This window comes from Mastomys coucha, unplaced genomic scaffold, assembly GCF_008632895.1.
Source record: "Mastomys coucha isolate ucsf_1 unplaced genomic scaffold, UCSF_Mcou_1 pScaffold22, whole genome shotgun sequence".
In the NCBI taxonomy this organism is placed as follows: domain Eukaryota; kingdom Metazoa; phylum Chordata; class Mammalia; order Rodentia; family Muridae; genus Mastomys; species Mastomys coucha.
In genome coordinates, this window is record NW_022196905.1 from 180,876,470 (window position 1) to 180,889,935 (window position 13,466).

Genomic DNA, 13,466 nt, shown 5'->3' on the forward strand with positions numbered 1-13,466 from the left:
AAAACCTTATTATTAAGTTCCAAATTCAAATGAGAAATATTCACACCAGCCATTATTTTTTTTCATGCTCTGCAAACAGAAAAAAATGAAATACCATAAGAAGTGAAATTAGTGTACCCAGTTAGAAGTCATCTAACAAATAAAATGAAAAGGCTCAAAAACTTGAAATACTCCACACCATGGGCATTTCAGAAAAGGAGTATTAACCCTGAATTTATTTAGTTGCTTGACAGTAAACTTGGTGCCAGAATTATCTTTGCGTTTGCAAAGTCACTGCTTAAAGTCTGCTAGGGTCTCGATGTTTGTGTCCCCTTAAAGTTTACTTGAAGATGATAGAGATGATGTGGGAGCATTAGTGGGAATAGTGTGAGGATGGTGGTGGGGATAGTGGTAAGGATGATGGTGTAGATGATGATGGGGATGATGGTAGAGGTGATGGTGGGGATGACAATAGGGATAATAGTGGGGATGATGGTGGGGATGATAGTAAGGATGGCTGTGAAGATGATGGTGGGGATGGTGGTAGTAAGTAGGACCTTTGAGGTTTGACTATGTAATGAGAAAAGAGCCTTTAAAAGAGGGCTTAATTTCTTTATTAACAATAAAGATAATACCTTAGGAAGCTGGCTTTTCTACCATGGCAAAATATACCAAGAAGGCTTCACTTGTGAAAAGATAAAGCCTATACAAGGTCCTGATTCAGTAACTACTTTAACTATACTCGGTCTGTACAACGTAAGAAAAAACAATCTATTGTTTATAATCTACTCAAATTAATTATTCTATCTTGTTAAAACTATATGAATGGATTAAGAAAAACCATTAGTTTTAGTTAGAGTTTTTATTGCTGTGATGAAACATCATGAACAGAAGCAACTTTGGAGGATTTATTTCAGATTTCAAAAGGATTTACTTCAGATTATAGTTCCAAATCACAGTTTATAATTTAAAGAATACAGGGCAGAAAGTCAAACTAGGCAGGAACCTGGAGGCAGGAGCTGATGCAGAGGCCATAAAGGAGTGCTGCTTACTGGCTTGCTCCCTATGGCTTGCTCAGTATGTGTTCTTATAGAACTCAGGACCATCAGCCCAAGGGTGGCACAGCCCACAATGCATTAGACCCTCTTACATCAATCATCAATCAAGAAAATGCATGACAGATCTTCCTTCAAACCAATCTGGTGGAGGCATTTTCTCAGTTGAGGTTCCCACTTCTAAAATCCCTGTAGCTTGTACTAAGTTGATATAAAACTAGCATCACAGTACTTAAAAACAATTTCTTTATAGTCTGGAGATCCAGAGACCTTTTTATCAGAACTGGTTGACCATTACAAAACATAATATTCATCACTAACTACTATGAATTAATTTAAAATATATGGATATCTGCTAAGTTAATTTATCTTAAATCTTTAATAATTTAGAATAGATTTCCTTAAGTTCCCATTAATTTTTATAATTTGAAAGATATGTAAAATTTGTTGGGTAATGTCATAGAAGGAACTAGGTTTCCAAAATTTTCTATTTATTTATAGGATCACAAGGCTCTCTCTTCAGATAATTATATTCTTTAACAAGGGTAATCTAATAATGAAAACACATCTGTCTTTCATGATCTTGCATCAAAGAACAATAATAAGTATATCTATTTTAGATATTATGAATCAAGGCACATGATTCAGAAATTCATTAAAGTGCTTAGAAAAATCATATGCATCTCTACCTAACAATAAAACTTGAAAACTCTGAGACAGGTGATGGCACTGGAATAAAACCTAGTCAAGGGAGTGGAAGACCTATACAATGAAAACACTGACGGGGAAGGGTAAAGAAGATCCTAGAAGACAGAAATACCTCCAGGTTCATAGTTTGACCCATGGGTGGATAGCATTGTTACTGAGAATATGGCATGAAGGGATTCGCAACCCCATAGGAAGAACAACAATATCAACCAACCAGACTCCCACCCCCACCCCACGCCAGAGCTCCCAGGAACTAAACCACCAACCAAAGAGTAAACATGGCTCCAGCAACATATATAGCAGAGGATGGTCTTGTAGGACATCAACAGGAGGAGATGCCTTTAGTCCTGTGAAGGCTCGATGCCCCAAGGTAGGGGAATGCCAGGGCAGGGAGGTAGGAATGCGTGGTTGGGTGGGCAGCACCATCATAGAAGCTGGGGGACGGGGATTGGATAGAGGGTTTCCATAGGGGAAACTGTTGCAGAAAATATTAAAAAAATAAACCTGCCAACTCTCCACACTCCACCTCTGCTTCTCTCAACCCGCCAACTCTTCCGCCCCACTGAGCCACGTTCCTGCTCTAGTACTGGCACTAGCAGGCCACAACACTGTCCTGGTGGGTCCCACCAGCTCTGTCCCACATTCCAATAACCAAATAGATCCTCCATCCTCGCAGTTTGATAAGCAATACCCAGTAACCCAGTAAAAACAAAACTCAATGCTTATAGTTAACCAATCAGATTTATATATCAATAAATTCTCAATACACAAGATGCCGATACAATAATTTCAGAACCAATTGAAAATGATAAAATGATAAAAAACTGACCATCTAGATTAGATATTCTAACCTTTATGATATCATAACAAGATTCACGTCTACCGCCATCTTTCTTTCTCCCCACTACCCCAAGACGCTCCCTGTCTCTGCAACTCTTAGCGCTGCCTCCCTTTTCTCTCTCCAATCACAGGTCTTCCACTGCCCTAATGTAATTGGACAGGGAAAATCCTGTAATAGGAAACCAGGAAAGGGGATAACATTTGAAATGCAAATAAAGAAAATATCCAATAAAAAAGTCACTTACTACATGCTAAGCACTGTGTTTGCATTTTGTTAATAATACAATTGTTTTTATGTTGTTATACAGTGTTCTTATATAATCATAAGCTATACATTTTAAACAGTTCCATGATCTAAATCTAACCTGTCTTGAAATGTTGTCATTCTCATAATAGACAAAGACCTTATCCACTTAATAAATATTTACTAGCATCCAGGAAAAGAGAAATGAAAAAAGAAAATGACCATGCTAACAAAGCAATCTACAGATATAACTCAATCCCCATTAAAATATTCCAAGAAAATTCTTCACATAAATTGAAAACAACTATCTTAAAATTAATATGGAAATGCAAAAGATACAAGATAGCCAAAAACAATCTTGAAAAGTAAAAACAATACTAATGTAGTAAGGGGTCAGGCTGGTTTAGTAAAGTGGAAGTTGTAGTTTCTTCTCCAACTCCTCTAGCCCTAGGTAGTTGGCTTTGTTTCCAGGACCAGGCATGATTTCCATCTTGTTGAATGTTATAAGTCCAATGACAGAACTGTTGGTTATTACCAAGTTATGTATGCCAATATTACACTCTTAGGATTATCATGCCATGCTAGTTGTTTTGTGGTTCATAGGTGTCATAGCTAGGTAGCACTGCCAGTTGCTTCTCTCCTTTGAAAGCTTGCATGGTGCCTTCTGGTACCATGAAAGCTAGCCCTAAGGCAGGAGGCTTTCAGCTATTTCCAGCACAATTGTCTCTGGACCCTGTGTCTGAAGTACATGGTATCTTCATCAATATACACTTAGTTTCCACCTCTTTGACAGCAACAAAGAGCAATAGTATTGATCTAAAATGTTTGAAGAGTCTCTTTGACAACCATGACCAATAACTCATAAGAGGGTTTCTCATGCCTGATATGAGATCTAAATACATTCTAAATATTTTTCCTTCTACTCAGAGGTAATTGTTGTCCTCACCCTTCATCAAGTAAATTTCTCTTTACAACAGACAGAGACAAGTACAGAAAACCAAAACCATCAAAGTATGTTTGTGGAACCCAGTCCAAACTGATATATGTACAACACAATTCCTGCACCTATGTCTTAGGGATCATTGTAGAAGAAGGGACAGGAAGATTGTAAGAAGCATGGTATCAGAGATTTTTCTGTGAGATTGTGTCTCCTAGGAATATCAGAAAGTCTCCACCACCACGACTGACTGAACATGAGATGATCAATAACGAGAGTAGTCATGCTAAGATGAACAAAGGATGGGTGGAGCCAGGGAGGAGATCCAAGAGGCTTAAACTCTGCACAAAGAACTACAACCAACTAAGGAATGCTGAGAGGAGGAGAAAGTGTTCCTCAGAGAGGAGCACACCAACTGTTTATCTAATACTGACTGAGAAGGTTGTATTTATGTATTTAGGAATATATATGTATGTATATTAATTATTCATGAAAGAGCAGATTGCTTTAGCCATTATGAACATTGGTGTGTTTGTTCCTCAAAAAACTAGAAATCTACCATATCATCTAGCTATAACTACTGAGCAAATACCCAATGAACACTATACGCTGTTACTTGTGCTTCCATGTTTGTTGCTGCTCTACTCACAATTGAAAATCAAAAACAAAAACAAAACAAACAAACAAAAAAAAACATGGAAACAGGCAAGATCACCAAATGACGAATGGAGCTAAAAGTGTGATATATACACACATGTATATAGTGGACATTTATTTAGCTCTAACAAATGAACTTTGTTAGATAAATGAACGGAGCTGAGTGAGGTGACCCAGATCCAGAAGGACAAATGCTGTCTTATTTTTCATATGTGGGTGCTTGCTTTGAATCTTTAGGTTTATACGTTATTTCATTGGGGTACCTGTAGCAGTCAGAAATCCAGTAAGAAGCCCTAACAGAAAGAATTCAAAGGAGTTACATAATGCAGAAGATATAAATGGGGAGAGAAATAATGAAGCCTCAATAGCTAAATGATGCAGAAATGAGCGGGCAGAGTAAAGAAATATAGGGAGGGATGTAAGATTAAAGGGCTTTGAAAAAGCCAGTGCTCTTGTATGCCCTCCAGAACTTAATGGCAAAGCCCTATTACTAAAGAGATTATATACTCAAGTTATTTGCAACAATGGTAGTCCAAGATGTATAAATGTATGTAAGAAAAAAGAACAATCTTTTCAGCAAGAGTGCTGGGATGTGGCAAATGGATCTGTGTGTAGACGAATGTAACTAGGTCCTTACAGATTACTTTATCTCGCTCTTCATTTTTTTATAACAACAAAAATCATGAAACTTACCAGAAAATACTTCAAAGCCTGAGTATAGGAAAGGCATTTCTGAAAATTATTCCAATTGCACAGAAAATAACCCTGGGGATTTAAAATGGAGTTGTCTAATACTAAACATCTCTGAACACTAAGGGAAAAATGACAGGTTGAAGAGAAGCCTTTGCCAGCTGTTTACCTGGCATAATTCATATTAAGAAAATAAAGAATATTAGAATATGAAGAACTCCAAAAAGGAGGCACTAAAATAATAGTAATCTAATCAATGATTATTTGGATAAACTTAATGGAGAGTTGCCAAAAGACACTTTATTATGGAGAATATGGAGACAGTCTTGCAGAAATGACCTTTTATCCTAATCAGAGTAGCTAACAGCAAGGAAAAAAATATGACAGGTACCACCATAGATAGGAGAGGAGTCCTTGCTTACTGTTGATGGGTACGTAAATTACACAGCTGCTATGAAAATCAGTATGACATTTCCTCCAAAGACTAAACGTAGATCGATCCCCTGGGTATCTATCTAGAGGACTCTGAGTTAGCCTACTGCAGAGCTTCTTACTCAGCCACCTTTATTATGTGTGATGGTCAAATTGTAGAGTCAGCCATGATACCAGCAATGGATGAATGGATGGGGAAAGTAACATCATGGAGCATCCACCTTAAAAGAAAGAAATTAGGTCATTTTCAGGAAAATGGGTAGAACATAATGTCAAAGAAATTAACTAGACACAAACAATAAGACAAATACTGAATGCTTTGTTTTATATGCACAGTCTAGCCGGGCAGTGGTGGTGCACGCCTTTAATCCCAGCACTTGGGAGGCAGAGGCAGGTGGATTTCTGAGTTCGAGGCCAGCCTGGTCTACAGAGTGAGTTCCAGGACAGCCAGGGCTACACAGAGTAACCCTGTCTCAAAAAACAAACAAACAAAACGATTTATATGCACAGTCTAAATTCATCTAGTGGGTATGCTCACAGGTGTGTGTCTGTGAGTGTGTGTGTGTGTGTGTGTGTGTGTGTGTGTGTGTGTGTGTGTGTTGAATGTACGAGGATACTATTTGGAAAGAATAAGAAGTGGGAGGAAAAAGGGAACACAAGAGTATAATGGGGAAACTGATATAATCAAAGTTCATGTAAAGCATATGCAAAATGTAACAAAGAAACAATTATTTCATACAGTGAATTTTTTTTAAAGCTAACCTTGAAAAAAACTCATTCAAATGAATTTGGTAAAATCATGTTTTTCATTAAAATGGTAAAATCACCGAAATCCAAATATTTTTTGTCAAAATTCTGCCCCTAGAAACGCTTAACATGAGCAATGTCTCCAATATCTAAGGACATTAAGATAGTTTGAGAACTATTCCACTGAATGTGTATGATACATTTGGTTGCTTTTTGTTTTCTTTTTTTGTATGATTCCAGACTTTTGGTTTGTGGGAATGGTGCAGAAATTAACAGTGGGGTGAAAAACAACAAACGAAGCAAAAAAAAAAAAAAAAAAAAAAAAAAAAAAAAAAAAGGCAGAAAGCTACAATAAGTAAAGTCAAACTGTGAGTTGGCTTTCTGGCTTGTGGTTTTATCATTCCTATAGATCTGAAGCCCCAGGAGGTAAAGCAAGCCTCGCCCTCTCCCCTCTTCTTAACACATTACTCTTAATGATCTTTGCTTCATCCCTTTGACGTTCCAGCATTATGGCAATGGAGTGTCTTACCAACCTAACCATCACCATTGTCAGCTGACTCACTACGTTGGAGGGTGGCTGAAGTGACAATGGTGATGATGGGGAGCTCTCCTAAGCTTTTGCCTTGTCATTTGTAAGTGGAGAAACACAGTCTCTGACCTCTCATTGGGTGATAACATCTCATACTGTAATATGTTTATATGCTGAGTGCAGATGCCAATCACAATAATTAATGATAATCTCAAAATATCTAGAAATGATGTCATCTTTCAGACATAAATTATAGTTTGAAATAACTTTGCTTTAAAAAATGAAACATTTGTCAGGTGTTTATATTTTTCATGCCTCAACATAGGTCTACACTGCTTTACAAATCACTGCTTTAAAGACCTAGCCCAGAACCCAGGCTGAGTGTGTAAATAAATCTGTACTGGAAAACATCAACACACCTTTAATCACATCATTCATATATCATAACTCACTCATATTACCTTTTCATTGTCATGGCAGAGTGAATAATTGTCACAGGTCTCAAGGGCCAAGAAAACCTAAAATATTTACTACCTGACTCGTGACAAAAAAATTTACCAATCCTTGATAATTTATTATTGTTAATAATATGAATTTTGAGTTAAATGTAGCGTTTCTGAGAACTCTGGTGCACAGGGTTCCATAATTTCCAGACTCTCTGAAACACACTCCTGAGTTTAGTAATCTAGTGCATCTGATATGGTAATATTTTCTTTGATCAGCAGAGGGCGGGCTTGATCCAACAAAGCTGCATACACACAGCTAGCCCTTTATCAGTCAGCCTGGCCAAGTTCCTAGGCTGTAATGAGTGAGTTTTCTACATCTTTAGTAGCAGTGAAAAGAATTAGAACAATTAGAACGGCACAAAACGCCTGTCTTGTTACTGTCTGATACTTGCATGCTCATCAGAGAGGAAATGTTTGCTCTACCTCACCCTCTCTTCTCCTCGCCTTGGTTTAATAGGGACTCCGAATATTTCAATTAGCAACATCAGTTTGTTTGGCCGTAGAAAAGGAGGAATTTTCCACCATGATGACACAGCACGCCAAGTGACAGTGGCTGCTCTTCCTCCACCATTCCACCTCAGTACCCTGCTGCCTCTCTGCAGACCGATGCCATTAGCGTGGAGAGAGTCATTGTCTATTGTAAGGAAATATAAAAGAGGATCGTTAGAAGTTCAGATTTCTTCAGTGGCTCTCCAGTTTTCCTGATCAACACAGGGCCTGTCTGAAAAGTGAGACATTTCCAAGGAGAATGTCCTGCAGGACTAAAGAATGCTGGGGCCATAAAGAGAGCCTGAAAAAAAAAACCCACCTACCAGCAGGCCAGACAAAGGCTGCAGGTTGGGGCCTCTGCTTTGAAAGACCTGATTAATGTGAGGTCTTGTTACCTGCACTATCACTGTTTTCTTATGAGTGAAAGGTTTCGCATTCTTAATTTGTCTTGGGGATGGGAAAAGGGAAGGCAAACTTGCCTGATGGGGGGTCTAAGGGTGAGGGAGATCCATTTGCATTCTGAAAAATAACAGACACAAAAGATGCGGGTCTTTGTACAAATCCACACCAAAGGTGGTTTCTGAAAAGGCAGGCATGGGGCACCATCCCTGAGACACTTAAAGAATAAAGTGTAGGCTCCAGCACTTGCTCAAAATAAAAGCTTTCCATTATACTAGAGTAAAAACAGATTCAAAGAACTCAATGGGAGAAAAAGAACACTCTTAGGGAGAAGAGGGAAAAGTAAAGAGTGTGTGTGCCAAGATAAAAACAAAATGATGTTTATGCCTCACTACTGTATATTCCATTATTTAATAGGCTACGCTAAACTACATTTGAAGTCTTCTAGAATGACATACTGATGATACGTACAATTTCATATCAACTATATAATTATGCAAATAACATGATGTATATAATTTTATAATAATTATATAATTAATAAATATATGTGGATATACACACACAAACACATACATGAACCTTAGATATTTGGAGTTTTTTTAACAATAGAAGTTTTATGTATATAAAATTATGTGTATATAATTTATAAATATATATGAGTACACACACATTACTGAAATATTTGGAGACTTTTTACGAGAGAAATAGAACATAGGTCTGGTAACTTACAGTTACAGTTCAGTGTGGAGAAAAAGGGAAGGGAGAAAAGACAGCATGAGGCATCCATGCTGGTGAACTTGCTCAAGTACACTAACTATCTAGTAGGTGCTAACATTTACAGAACCGGGCAGTTTTTACTGTGTTGTTTAAAAAAAAAAAAAAAAAAAAAAAAAAAAAAACTATACTAGGAAATGGGAGAGGGGCACATTTTTGACATGCTTCAGGAAGATAGTAATTTATGATAACTGATAAGCAATGGAATTATTGAGAAGTTTGCCTCTGATCAAGGTTCGCTCTCTTAGAAAGCAGTTGTTCAGGTTGTTGTATTTTGTTTGTTACCTATGCAGGCTTTTGTGTGAAGGACTAGTCAAGCCAATACATAATTTCATTAGGTAGAAAACACCTGCCAGTAAGTAGGCAGTGAAATGTAATAAGTAGACAGCTATCTCAAGAATTACCGTAGTCGTCGTGGCCGAGGCTAGTTAGTAGTCACCAGAGTGCAAAGATGCTTTGGATTAACTAGACTTGTCTTGTCAACCTTCTACTAGAATTTCACTCTTACAGCTAATATGTACATTGTCATTGCCTTGTCCTCTGTGTTATAACCAGACTCCAATAAATCATAGGAGGTAATTAAAACTACAAGTGCATGTTCACAGTTGAGTAACGATTCCTTTGACAGTACTTAGTGTTTTAAAGAACTAGACATTTAGGGTTAGGTATTCTAGGCTAGGATTTCATGACTGATCCTTTCTGATTTTTACATTTCCCAAGCTTAGGTGAGTCCCTCACAAAAATCTGATAAAAGAAAAAAACTTCTAAATCATTGCATTGTTTATCAGTCATCTTAAAGAAAGAGACATAAACTCCTGCTGACATAAAGTATGTCATAATGTGCCCCAGCTCCCATGTCCTAATACAGACCAGACAGATTTTTAATCCACTGGGGAAAGCAGTAACTCCAGCCTTATCAATGCAACTATTTATCCCATGAGCAATAAAATTTAATATGATCAATGGAAAATAAAAATTAAAAAGAATATATACTTGTCATAACAGAAGGTACTACTACCCATGCCTCTTTGCCCTGAGGGGCAATATGGGCCCCTCAATATGGAGTGAGAGAAATGTAGGGAGGAGTCTGCATGACCTTATACAAAAACCTTCATCTCTTGAAATTCAGTTTCCTTGTCCAAAAAATAGTGACAAGAATATTTCCCTAAATGTCCTTATATTCCTTACACGCTGATGGCTCTTCCCTCTCTCCTTTCTATGGAAGTCAGACACCATGAGAAAAAAAAAAAAACACCTTCTCTCTGTGAACACACGCACAGATACACACACACTCAGACTTTCACACATACACAATATACACACACACCTAAGCTTGATTTTGAGGCTTAAAGTAGTAGACACCACTGAATAGAACAACGCTTTGCAAGCTTCCTACTGCTGCGTGTAGCCCTTTAATACAGTTCTCCATGCTCTAGGAACCACCAACTATAAAATTATTATCGTTGCAGTTTCAGAACTGTAATTTTGCTACTATTATGAATTGTAATGTAAATATCTGTGCTTCCTGATGGGTTTAGGTGAACCACCAATATAGAGCATGCTGAACTTATCTTGCCAACAACTTTTTACTCTTGCTAAAAATCACTGCTTCTTTTGTATATCCTTCAGAGCCCACAGGACTGCTCTGAGGAAAGCGAGGCTCTCCATGAGCATCATCTCTGTTTCACTGGTTAACTAACAAGCATCTGCAGGGGGCAGTGCTGTCCAGCACCCTTGACCTATTAGTCAACCGGCTTGGTCCTCAGCCGCTAATGTTGCTTTGTAGCCTCACTCTATGTAGCAATCTATCCATTGTTAGTCTGGCTTTCCTTCCTAAGATACACATTGAGCTTTGTTAACTTCAGGGTCAGGATTTAAGTGGGATGCAGAAAATCTGATGGGGAAACAGTAGAGAAAAACCACTTGGAATATGAAGAGAAGAAAAGAGATCTCTTACATATCAGCATCCCAAAGCATCCAGAACTCTCCCTAATCAGTTAATCAATCAATCAATCAATCAATCAATCTCTATCATCTCTATCGCTATATCATCTCATTTAATCTCTCTCTTTCCTTTTCTTTCTCTCTCTCTCTCTCTCTCTCTCTCTCTCTCTCTCTCATTTTTCATCTCTAAATATTGACAAAGCTTTGAGGTAAATAAGAAAAAAGTTGTATCCATTCTTCTGTTGAGGGACATCTGGGTTCTTTCCAGCTTCTGGCTATTATAAATATAGTTGCTATGAACATAGTAGAATATGTGTCCTTGTTATATGTTGGAGCATCTTCTGGGTATATGCCCAGGAGTGGTATAGCTGGGTCCTCCAGTTGTACTATGTCCAATTTTCTGAAGAAACACCAAACTGATTTCCAGAGTGACTGTACCAGCTTACAACAATGGAGGAGTGTTCCTCTTTCTCCACATCCTCACCAGCACCTGCTGTCACATGAGATTTTGATCTTAGCCATTCTGACTGGTGTGAGGTGGAATCTCAGGGTTGTTGTGATTTGCATTTCCCTGATGACTAAGGATGCTGAACATTTCTTTAGATGCTTCTCAGCCATTTGATATTCCTCAGTTGAGAATTCTTTGTGTGGCTCTGTACCCCATTTTTAATAGGGTTATTTGATTCTCTGGAGCCTAAGTTCTTGAGTTCTTTGTATATATTGGATACTGCCCTCTATCAGATGTAGGATTAATAAAGATCTTTTCCCAATCTGTTGGTTGCCATTTTGTCCTATTGACAGTGTCCTTTGCCTTACAGAAGCTTTGCAATTTTATAAGGTCCCTTTTGTCTGTTGTTGATCTTAGAGCATAACCCATTGGTGTTGTGTTCAGGAAATTTTCCCCTGTACCCATATGTTTGAGGCCTTTCCCCACTTTCTCTACTATTATATTTGGTGTATCTGGTTTTATGTAGAGGTCCTTGATCCACTTGGACTTGAGCTTTGTACAAAGGGTCGATTTGCATTCTTCTACATGCTAACCGCCAGTTGAACCTGCACCATTTGTTGAAAATACTGTCTTTTTTCCACTGGATGGTTTTAGCTCCTTTGACAAATATCAAGTGATCATAGGTATGTGAGTTCATTTCTGGGTCTTCAATTCTATTCCATTGATCTACCTGCCTGTCTCTGTACCAATAGCATACAGTTTTTATCACTATTGCTCTATAGTACAGCATGAGGTCAGGGATAGTGATTTCCTCCACAAGCTCTTTTATTGTTAAAAATAGTTTTTGTTATTATGGGTTTTTGGCTATTCCAAATGAATTTGCAAATTTCTCTTTCTAACTCTATGAAGAATTGAATTGGAATTTTGATGGGGGTTGTATTGAATCTGCAGATTGCTTTTGGTAGTATATTCAACTATTAAAAACAATGACTTCATGAAATTCTTAGGCAAATGAATGGAACTAGAAAATATCATCCAGAGTGAGGTAACCCAATCACAAAAGTGCACACATGGTATGTGCTCACTGATAAGTGGATATTAGTCCAGAAGTTTGGAATATCCAAAATACAATCCACAAACCACAAGAAACTTAAGAAGAACGAAGACCAAAGTATGGATGCTTCAGTCCTTCTTAGAAGAGGGAACAAAATATTCATGGGAGGAAATACAGAGACAAACTGTGAAGTAGAGACTGAAGAAAAAAGGCCATCCAGAGACTGCCCCTGGGGATCCATCCCATATACAGTCATCAAACCCAGACACTATTGTGAATGTCATAAAGTGCATGCTGACAGGAACCTGATATAGCTATCTCCTGAGAGGCTGTGCCAAAGCCTGACAAATACAGAGGTGAATACTCACAGCCAACCATTGGACTAAGCACAGAGTTCCCAATGGAGGAGTTAGAGAAAGTACTGAAGGAGTTGAAGAGGTTTGCAGCCCCATAGGAAGAACAACAATATCAACCAACCAGATCCCCCAGAGCTCCCAGGGAGTAAACCACCAGCCAAGGAGTACACATGGGGAGACCCATGGCTCCAGCCACATATGTAGCAGAGGATGACCTTGTCTGGCATCAATGGGAGGAGAGGCCCTTGGTCCTGTGAAGGCTCGATGCCCCAGTGTAGGGAATGCCAGGGCAGGGAAGCAGGAGTGGGTGGGTGGGGGAGCACCCTCATAGAAGCTGGGGAAGGGAGATGGGATAGGGGGTTTCTAGGACTAAGGAATCAGGAAAGGGGATAACATTTGAAATGTAAATAAAGAAAATATCCAATAAAAGAAAAAATACAGACTTTTCACAAGTAAAAATAAAATAAAACTGGGCCAAAACATTTTGACATAACACTTGAGAATAGCAACATGGTCATTTTCTCCTGCCCCCTCCTCCTGCTTCTCCTCCTCCTGAGTACTAGTTTCATGTTAGAACCCTGACTAACAGAAATGATGTCAGATGGATGCCACATCAAGGTTTTGTCTCTTGATGCTAAATGCAAACCAAAGAGGCCAGGCTGTTGCCTTCCAGAG

General features: G+C 38.3%; 1 pseudogene; it reads right to left on the reverse strand.

The window, feature by feature from the left end:
* Positions 1-287: 287 nt before the first annotated feature.
* Positions 288-13,466, reverse strand: part of LOC116104781 — a 35,332-nt pseudogene continuing 22,153 nt past the window's right edge.